The sequence below is a fragment of the Amia ocellicauda genome, chromosome 2, assembly GCF_036373705.1.
Source record: "Amia ocellicauda isolate fAmiCal2 chromosome 2, fAmiCal2.hap1, whole genome shotgun sequence".
NCBI classification, from domain to species: domain Eukaryota; kingdom Metazoa; phylum Chordata; class Actinopteri; order Amiiformes; family Amiidae; genus Amia; species Amia ocellicauda.
Window position 1 is genome coordinate 53,437,812 of NC_089851.1, and position 9,125 is coordinate 53,446,936.

General features: G+C 45.6%; 6 non-coding genes across 6 annotated transcripts; 4 read left to right on the forward strand and 2 right to left on the reverse strand.

Annotated features, from left to right (window-relative positions):
- The first annotated feature begins 252 nt into the window (after positions 1–252).
- Positions 253–326, forward strand: trnat-agu (transfer RNA threonine (anticodon AGU)). Its single transcript has one exon. It is a non-coding gene; the product is annotated as a tRNA-Thr (tRNA).
- Positions 327–766: 440 nt separating this feature from the next.
- Positions 767–840, forward strand: trnat-ugu (transfer RNA threonine (anticodon UGU)). The gene has a single exon. It is a non-coding gene; the product is annotated as a tRNA-Thr (tRNA).
- A 164-nt stretch (positions 841–1,004) lies between these two features.
- trnan-guu (transfer RNA asparagine (anticodon GUU)) lies at positions 1,005–1,078 on the reverse strand. Its single transcript has one exon. It is a non-coding gene; the product is annotated as a tRNA-Asn (tRNA).
- A 1,853-nt stretch (positions 1,079–2,931) lies between these two features.
- Positions 2,932–3,005, forward strand: trnat-agu (transfer RNA threonine (anticodon AGU)). Its single transcript has one exon. It is a non-coding gene; the product is annotated as a tRNA-Thr (tRNA).
- A 430-nt stretch (positions 3,006–3,435) lies between these two features.
- Positions 3,436–3,509, forward strand: trnat-ugu (transfer RNA threonine (anticodon UGU)). Its single transcript has one exon. It is a non-coding gene; the product is annotated as a tRNA-Thr (tRNA).
- A 164-nt stretch (positions 3,510–3,673) lies between these two features.
- On the reverse strand, positions 3,674–3,747 carry trnan-guu (transfer RNA asparagine (anticodon GUU)). The gene has a single exon. It is a non-coding gene; the product is annotated as a tRNA-Asn (tRNA).
- Positions 3,748–9,125: the final 5,378 nt, after the last annotated feature.

A 9,125-nucleotide genomic window follows, 5' to 3' on the forward strand; every position in this document is an offset into this window, starting at 1 on the left:
ATAGATAGATGGATGGATGGATGGATGGACGGCAAGGCAAGCACCTGATTGACAGTGGTCCGTGATCTGCTGTTATGCTACTATGCTACTGACCATTGGGGAAGCGATACCAAGCAAGAGAGTTAGATATCAAGAGTCATAGATAGATAGATAGCTAGATAGATGGATGGATGGACGGCAAGCCAAGCACCTGATTGACAGTGGTCCGTGATCTGCTGTTATGCTACTATCAGCAGCAACAGTGGCAGATTTGGCACCGTGGCTTAGTTGGTTAAAGTGCCTGTCTAGTAAACAGGAGGTCCTGGGTTCAAATCCCAGCGGTGCCTTAGGCGGGCTTTGTTTGCTCCTTGCGAAGCTTGTGCTTATGTTTTGTCGACCATCAGTTTTAGCAAGATAGGCTTATCGTAAAGCCATCAGAGGACGTAATGAACCGGAAAGCCAACTGGACAGACGCCGGTTTGTAAAGAAGAACCAGAACCCAAAGGACACGCGCTACCCGCACCTAACGGCCAACGTCCAATTCCCATTGCCGCCCCTGGACAGTCGCAACAGGGAGCTTGTTACTCCCGTCAACCTTACGTTTTCACCTATGTGTGCTTCCTTTGTTGCAGCCTGCATCCAGATTTTGTTTTGTTTTGTTTTGTTTTGTTTTGTTTTGTTTTGTTTTGTTTTGTTTTGTTTTGTTTTGTTTTGTTTTGTTTTGTTTTGTTTTGTTTTGTTTTGTGCCTTACGCCTGAGTGTAGGCACTGGGGAATGGGAGAGTCCTGGCACCGTGGCTTAGTTGGTCAAAGCGCCTGTCTTGTAAACAGGAAACCCTGGGTTCGACTTCCAGCAGTGCTTTGGTTTACGTTGGCCTAGGCAATGGAAAGGAAGTTTCTAAACGCTCAATACATTTTTGCAAGATGGCCGTCCGCAGCAAGCAGCTTAAGGTTACTGTAGCCGCAGTCTGGCAAGCTGACCGCCAGAAGTAGAAACAATAACAAGGGGCGGGGGGAAAAGTGGGCCGTCCCTGGGTGGATTCGAACCACCATCCTTTCAGTTAACAGCCAAACACGCTGACCGATTGCGCCACAGAGACAGACAGAAGTGTTGTGGTTGCTGCAGTCGTGCAGTTCCTTCACAGTTGCCAGAAATCATTTCCAGCACACGATTTTCTTTGTCGTTGAATGCAACATACGTGACCATTGGGGGAGCGATAGCAAGCAAGAGAGTTAGATATCAAGAGTCATAGATAGATAGATAGATAGATGGATGGACGGCAAGGCAAGCATCTGATTGACAGTGGTCCGTGATCTGCTGTTATGCTACTATGCTACTGACCATTGGGGGAGCGATAGCAAGCAAGAGAGTTAGATATCAAGAGTCATAGATAGATAGATAGATAGATGGATGGATGGACGGCAAGGCAAGCACCTGATTGATAGTGGTCCGTGATCTGCTGTTATGCTACTATGCTACTGACCATTGGGGGAGCGATAGCAAGCAAGAGAGTCAGATATCAAGAGTCATAGATAGATAGATAGATGGATGGATGGACGGCAAGGCAAGCATCTGATTGACAGTAGTCCGTGATCTGCTGTTATGCTACAATGCTACTGACCATTGGGGGAGCGATACCAAGCAATTGAGTTAGATATCAAGAGTCATAGATAGATAGATAGCTAGATAGATGGATGGATGGACGGCAAGGCAAGCATCTGATTGACAGTGGTCCGTGATCTGCTGTTATGCTACAATGCTACTGACCATTGGGGGAGCGATACCAAGCAAGAGAGTTAGATATCAAGAGTCATAGATAGATAGATAGATAGATGGATGGATGGACGGCAAGGCAAGCACCTGATTGACAGTGGTCCGTGATCTGCTGTTATGCTACTATGCTACTGACCATTGGGGGAGCGATACCAAGCAAGAGAGTTAGATATCAAGAGTCATAGATAGATAGATAGCTAGATAGATGGATGGATGGATGGACGGCAAGGCAAGCACCTGATTGACAGTGGTCCGTGATCTGCTGTTATGCTACTATGCTACTGACCATTGGGGGAGCGATACCAAGCAAGAGAGTTAGATATCAAGAGTCATAGATACATAGATAGATGGATGGATGGACGGCAAGGCAAGCATCTGATTGACAGTGGTCCGTGATCTGCTGTTATGCTACTATGCTACTGACCGTTGGGGGAGCAATAGCAAGCAAGAGAGTTAGATATCAAGAGTCATAGATAGATAGATAGATGGATGGATGGACGGCAAGGCAAGCATCTGATTGACAGTGGTCCGTGATCTGCTGTTATGCTACTATGCTACTGACCATTGGGGGAGCGATAGCAAGCAAGAGAGTTAGATATCGAGAGTCATAGATAGATAGATAGATAGATGGATGGATGGATGGACGGCAAGGCAAGCACCTGATTGACAGTGGTCCGTGATCTGCTGTTATGCTACTATGCTACTGACCATTGGGGAAGCGATACCAAGCAAGAGAGTTAGATATCAAGAGTCATAGCTAGATAGATAGCTAGATAGATGGATGGATGGATGGATGGATGGACGGCAAGGCAAGCATCTGATTGACAGTGGTCCATGATCTGCTGTTATGCTACTATGCTACTGACCATTGGGGGAGCGATAGCAAGCAAGAGAGTTAGATATCGAGAGTCATAGATACATAGATAGATAGATGGATGGATGGATGGATGGACGGCAAGGCAAGCACCTGATTGACAGTGGTCCGTGATCTGCTGTTATGCTACTATGCTACTGACCATTGGGGAAGCGATACCAAGCAAGAGAGTTAGATATCAAGAGTCATAGATAGATAGATAGATAGCTAGATAGATGGATGGATGGACGGCAAGCCAAGCACCTGATTGACAGTGGTCCGTGATCTGCTGTTATGCTACTATCAGCAGCAACAGTGGCAGATTTGGCACCGTGGCTTAGTTGGTTAAAGTGCCTGTCTAGTAAACAGGAGGTCCTGGGTTCAAATCCCAGCGGTGCCTTAGGCGGGCTTTGTTTGCTCCTTGCGAAGCTTGTGCTTCTGTTTTGTCGACCATCAGTTTTAGCAAGATAGGCTTATCGTAAAGCCATCAGAGGACGTAATGAACCGGAAAGCCAACTGGACAGACGCCGGTTTGTAAAGAAGAACCAGAACCCAAAGGACACGCGCTACCCGCACCTAACGGCCAACGTCCAATTCCCATTGCCGCCCCTGGACAGTCGCAACAGGGAGCTTGTTACTCCCGTCAACCTTACGTTTTCACCTATGTGTGCTTCCTTTGTTGCAGCCTGCATCCAGATTTTGTTTTGTTTTGTTTTGTTTTGTTTTGTTTTGTTTTGTTTTGTTTTGTTTTGTTTTGTTTTGTTTTGTTTTGTTTTGTTTTGTTTTGTGCCTTACGCCTGAGTGTAGGCACTGGGGAATGGGAGAGTCCTGGCACCGTGGCTTAGTTGGTCAAAGCGCCTGTCTTGTAAACAGGAAACCCTGGGTTCGACTTCCAGCAGTGCTTTGGTTTACGTTGGCCTAGGCAATGGAAAGGAAGTTTCTAAACGCTCAATACATTTTTGCAAGATGGCCGTCCGCAGCAAGCAGCTTAAGGTTACTGTAGCCGCAGTCTGGCAAGCTGACCGCCAGAAGTAGAAACAATAACAAGGGGCGGGGGGAAAAGTGGGCCGTCCCTGGGTGGATTCGAACCACCATCCTTTCAGTTAACAGCCAAACACGCTGACCGATTGCGCCACAGAGACAGACAGAAGTGTTGTGGTTGCTGCAGTCGTGCAGTTCCTTCACAGTTGCCAGAAATCATTTCCAGCACACGATTTTCTTTGTCGTTGAATGCAACATACGTGACCATTGGGGGAGCGATAGCAAGCAAGAGAGTTAGATATCAAGAGTCATAGATAGATAGATAGATAGATGGATGGACGGCAAGGCAAGCATCTGATTGACAGTGGTCCGTGATCTGCTGTTATGCTACTATGCTACTGACCATTGGGGGAGCGATAGCAAGCAAGAGAGTTAGATATCAAGAGTCATAGATAGATAGATAGATAGATGGATGGATGGACGGCAAGGCAAGCACCTGATTGATAGTGGTCCGTGATCTGCTGTTATGCTACTATGCTACTGACCATTGGGGGAGCGATAGCAAGCAAGAGAGTTAGATATCAAGAGTCATAGATAGATAGATAGATGGATGGATGGACGGCAAGGCAAGCATCTGATTGACAGTGGTACGTGATCTGCTGTTATGCTACAATGCTACTGACCATTGGGGGAGCGATAGCAAGCAAGAGAGTTAGATATCAAGAGTCATAGATAGATAGATAGATAGATGGATGGACGGCAAGGCAAGCATCTGATTGACAGTGGTCCGTGATCTGCTGTTATGCTACTATGCTACTGACCATTGGGGGAGCGATAGCAAGCAAGAGAGTTAGATATCGAGAGTCATTGATAGATAGATAGATAGATGGATGGATGGATGGACGGCAAGGCAAGCATCTGATTGACAGTGGTCCGTGATCTGCTGTTATGCTACAATGCTACTGACCATTGGGGGAGCGATACCAAGCAAGAGAGTTAGATATCAAGAGTCATAGATAGATAGATAGATAGATAGATAGATAGATAGATAGATAGATAGATAGATAGATAGATGGATGGATGGATGGACGGCAAGGCAAGCATCTGATTGACAGTGGTCCGTGATCTGCTGTTATGCTACTATGCTACTGACCATTGGGGGAGCGATACCAAGCAAGAGAGTTACATATCAAGAGTCATAGATATCTAGATAGATAGATAGATAGATAGATAGATGGATGGACGGCAAGGCAAGCATCTGATTGACAGTGGTCCGTGATCTGCTGTTATGCTACTATGCTACTGACCATTGGGGGAGCGATAGCAAGCAAGAGAGTTAGATATCAAGAGACATAGATACATAGATAGATGGATGGATGGACGGCAAGGCAAGCATCTGATTGACAGTGGTCCGTGATCTGCTGTTATGCTACTATGCTACTGACCGTTGGGGGAGCAATAGCAAGCAAGAGAGTTAGATATCAAGAGTCATAGATAGATAGATAGATGGATGGATGGACGGCAAGGCAAGCATCTGATTGACAGTGGTCCGTGATCTGCTGTTATGCTACAATGCTACTGACCATTGGGGGAGCGATAGCAAGCAAGAGAGTTAGATATCAAGAGTCATAGATAGATAGATAGATAGATGGATGGATGGATGGACGGCAAGGCAAGCATCTGATTGACAGTAGTCCGTGATCTGCTGTTATGCTACAATGCTACTGACCATTGGGGGAGCGATACCAAGCAATTGAGTTAGATGTCAAGAGTCATAGATAGATAGATAGCTAGATAGATGGATGGATGGACGGCAAGGCAAGCATCTGATTGACAGTGGTCCGTGATCTGCTGTTATGCTACAATGCTACTGACCATTGGGGGAGCGATACCAAGCAAGAGAGTTAGATATCAAGAGTCATAGATAGATAGATAGATAGATAGATGGATGGATGGATGGACGGCAAGGCAAGCATCTGATTGACAGTAGTCCGTGATCTGCTGTTATGCTACAATGCTACTGACCATTGGGGGAGCGATACCAAGCAATTGAGTTAGATGTCAAGAGTCATAGATAGATAGATAGCTAGATAGATGGATGGATGGACGGCAAGGCAAGCATCTGATTGACAGTGGTCCGTGATCTGCTGTTATGCTACAATGCTACTGACCATTGGGGGAGCGATACCAAGCAAGAGAGTTAGATATCAAGAGTCATAGATAGATAGATAGATAGATGGATGGATGGACGGCAAGGCAAGCACCTGATTGACAGTGGTCCGTGATCTGCTGTTATGCTACTATGCTACTGACCATTGGGGGAGCGATACCAAGCAAGAGAGTTAGATATCAAGAGTCATAGATAGATAGATAGCTAGATAGATGGATGGATGGATGGACGGCAAGGCAAGCACCTGATTGACAGTGGTCCGTGATCTGCTGTTATGCTACTATGCTACTGACCATTGGGGGAGCGATACCAAGCAAGAGAGTTAGATATCAAGAGTCATAGATAGATAGATAGATAGATAGATAGATAGATAGATAGATAGATAGATGGATGGACGGCAAGGCAAGCATCTGATTGACAGTGGTCCGTGATCTGCTGTTATGCTACTATGCTACTGACCATTGGGGGAGCGATAGCAAGCAAGAGAGTTAGATATCAAGAGACATAGATACATAGATAGATGGATGGATGGACGGCAAGGCAAGCATCTGATTGACAGTGGTCCGTGATCTGCTGTTATGCTACTATGCTACTGACCGTTGGGGGAGCAATAGCAAGCAAGAGAGTTAGATATCAAGAGTCATAGATAGATAGATAGATGGATGGATGGACGGCAAGGCAAGCATCTGATTGACAGTGGTCCGTGATCTGCTGTTATGCTACAATGCTACTGACCATTGGGGGAGCGATAGCAAGCAAGAGAGTTAGATGTCAAGAGTCATAGATAGATAGATAGATAGATGGATGGATGGATGGACGGCAAGGCAAGCATCTGATTGACAGTAGTCCGTGATCTGCTGTTATGCTACAATGCTACTGACCATTGGGGGAGCGATACCAAGCAATTGAGTTAGATGTCAAGAGTCATAGATAGATAGATAGCTAGATAGATGGATGGATGGACGGCAAGGCAAGCATCTGATTGACAGTGGTCCGTGATCTGCTGTTATGCTACAATGCTACTGACCATTGGGGGAGCGATACCAAGCAAGAGAGTTAGATATCAAGAGTCATAGATAGATAGATAGATAGATGGATGGATGGACGGCAAGGCAAGCACCTGATTGACAGTGGTCCGTGATCTGCTGTTATGCTACTATGCTACTGACCATTGGGGGAGCGATACCAAGCAAGAGAGTTAGATATCAAGAGTCATAGATAGATAGATAGCTAGATAGTTGGATGGATGGATGGACGGCAAGGCAAGCACCTGATTGACAGTGGTCCGTGATCTGCTGTTATGCTACTATGCTACTGACCATTGGGGGAGCGATACCAAGCAAGAGAGTTAGATATCAAGAGTCATAGATAGATAGATAGCTAGATAGTTGGATGGATGGATGGACGGCAAGGCAAGCACCTGATTGACAGTGGTCCGTGATCTGCTGTTATGCTACTATGCTACTGACCATTGGGGGAGCGATACCAAGCAAGAGAGTTAGATATCAAGAGTCATAGATAGATAGATAGATAGATAGATAGATAGATAGATAGATAGATAGATGGATGGACGGCTAGGCAAGCATCTGATTGACAGTGGTCCGTGATCTGCTGTTATGCTACTATGCTACTGACCATTGGGGGAGCGATAGCAAGCAAGAGAGTTAGATATCGAGAGTCATAGATATATAGATAGATAGATAGATGGATGGATGGACGGCAAGGCAAGCATCTGATTGACAGTGGTCCGTGATCTGCTGTTATGCTACTATGCTACTGACCATTGGGGGAGCGATAGCAAGCAAGAGAGTTAGATATCGAGACTGATAGATAGATAGATAGATAGATAGATAGATGGATGGATGGATGGACGGCAAGGCAAGCACCTGATTGACAGTTGTCCGTGATCTGCTGTTATGCTACAATGCTACTGACCATTGGGGGAGCGATAGCAAGCAAGAGAGTTAGATATCGAGAGACATAGATAGATAGATAGATAGATAGATAGATAGATAGATAGATAGATAGATAGATGGATGGATGGACGGCAAGGCAAGCACCTGATTGACAGTGGTCCGTGATCTGCTGTTATGCTACTATGCTACTGACCATTGGGGGAGCGATACCAAGCAAGAGAGTTAGATATCAAGAGTCATAGATAGATAGATAGATAGATAGATAGATAGATAGATAGATGGATGGACGGCAAGGCAAGCATCTGATTGACAGTGGTCCGTGATCTGCTGTTATGCTACTATGCTACTGACCATTGGGGGAGCGATAGCAAGCAAGAGAGTTAGATATCAAGAGACATAGATACATAGATAGATGGATGGATGGACGGCAAGGCAAGCATCTGATTGACAGTGGTCCGTGATCTGCTGTTATGCTACTATGCTACTGACCTTTGGGGGAGCAATAGCAAGCAAGAGAGTTAGATATCAAGAGTCATAGATAGATAGATAGATGGATGGATGTACGGCAAGGCAAGCATCTGATTGACAGTGGTCCGTGATCTGCTGTTATGCTACAATGCTACTGACCATTGGGGGAGCGATACCAAGCAATTGAGTTAGATATCAAGAGTCATAGATAGATAGATAGCTAGATAGATGGATGGATGGACGGCAAGGCAAGCATCTGATTGACAGTGGTCCGTGATCTGCTGTTATGCTACAATGCTACTGACCATTGGGGGAGCGATACCAAGCAAGAGAGTTAGATATCAAGAGTCATAGATAGATAGATAGATAGATGGATGGATGGACGGCAAGGCAAGCACCTGATTGACAGTGGTCCGTGATCTGCTGTTATGCTACTATGCTACTGACCATTGGGGGAGCGATAGCAAGCAAGAGAGTTAGATATCAAGAGTCATAGATAGATAGATAGCTAGATAGATGGATGGATGGATGGACGGCAAGGCAAGCACCTGATTGACAGTGGTCCGTGATCTGCTGTTATGCTACTATGCTACTGACCATTGGGGGAGCGATACCAAGCAAGAGAGTTAGATATCAAGAGTCATAGATAGATAGATAGATAGATAGATAGATAGATAGATAGATAGATGGATGGACGGCAAGGCAAGCATCTGATTGACAGTGGTCCGTGATCTGCTGTTATGCTACTATGCTACTGACCATTGGGGGAGCGATAGCAAGCAAGAGAGTTAGATATCAAGAGACATAGATACATAGATAGATGGATGGATGGACGGCAAGGCAAGCATCTGATTGACAGTGGTCCGTGATCTGCTGTTATGCTACTATGCTACTGACCGTTGGGGGAGCAATAGCAAGCAAGAGAGTTAGATATCAAGAGTCATAGATAGATAGATAGATGGATGGATGGACGGCAAGGCAAGCA